The sequence below is a fragment of the Cyprinodon variegatus genome, unplaced genomic scaffold (assembly GCF_000732505.1).
Source record: "Cyprinodon variegatus isolate N-32 unplaced genomic scaffold, C_variegatus-1.0 Scaffold24, whole genome shotgun sequence".
Lineage (NCBI taxonomy): Eukaryota > Metazoa > Chordata > Actinopteri > Cyprinodontiformes > Cyprinodontidae > Cyprinodon > Cyprinodon variegatus.
Window position 1 is genome coordinate 1,627,363 of NW_015150477.1, and position 1,236 is coordinate 1,628,598.

Consider the following 1,236-nt stretch of genomic DNA (forward strand, 5'->3'; position numbering starts at 1 on the left):
TGACTGAAATCTTTCATTTTGCTCATCTGTGCCCAATTTGCCCTTTCTCTGCCTGCTTGAGCTTCTTTCACTAAAATGGCAGAAAACAGTGAACCTTAAATGCTTGTTCTCTTCTATGACATATTAGGCCTACACAAAAATCTTTAAAAAGATTTAATTATACACACTAATCATTAACAATTTCAAAGGAACTTAAATAATAAAAAACAAGGAAAACAATCCCAGCTTCTATCACTAACTGTAGTTCTGCTCTCCACCAGTAGGTGGTGACATGTTCACATGAAGCTTCATTTGTCCATCACTACCTAAGCCCCATGGCAACCATGGCACCATGGCAACCCGCTGCTCAGCGGGTTGAGTTCATTCAATCATTGTTATAATGCAAATTCTTCCTTTTTATACTTTTATACTAAAGATTTTGGTTAAACGTTTTAATGATTTGTTTTTAGACTTTATAACCTTTGAAACTTTCTTGTGTTTTAAAGTCAGCTGACTCAGCAGATCTGAACTACGTCACAGCTCTGAGCGGCTGTTTCCGGTCAGCTGACCTGCAGCTCTGCTCGGTCACATGACTCCTCCGCTCAGCCTTCCAGCTGCAGGCGGATCAGAAAACGGTCCGAACCTCCTTCTGCTCCCGCTGCTCCTGGTTCTCCTGCTGCTTCGCAGGCTGTCTGCTGACTGCCGGGTCTTGAGCCTCCCACCGGGTCCTGGTCTGAGCTGAAGGGGCCCCCAGTAGAAGCATCGCCGGAGGTAAGAAGGTGCAGCAGCTCATTAATCGGACTGTTTTTGAACGCATTTTGGTTTAAAGGCGGAGGCCTGGGTTAGCTGAGTGAAGGTCAGAGGTCAAAGTCTGCTCCAGATAAGATCAGATCTGCTGCATCGCTGCTGTCAGCCAGGGGCCGCCAAGGGCCACAGGAGGCCCCAAGCAGGAGTTCACTATGGGTCCCGGGCCAGCTGGCACCATAGGGCCCTCAGGGACCACATGGGGCCCTCAGGGACCACATGGGGCCCCACAGTGGGACTTTTCATTTCTCTGTTGCTCTTCTTTTTTAATCATGTTTCATTTATAGAGAAAATTAAAAAAGAAACAAAGAATGTTAAAGACTGAGACTCCGGATCAGGAGGAGGTGATCTCTGCACCAACTGCTTCACCTCCCCTCTCTAGCAACCTCCTTTATAGTCACCTCCTCTCTCTAGTCACCTCCTCCCTGTAGTCACCTCTTCTGTCTAGTCACC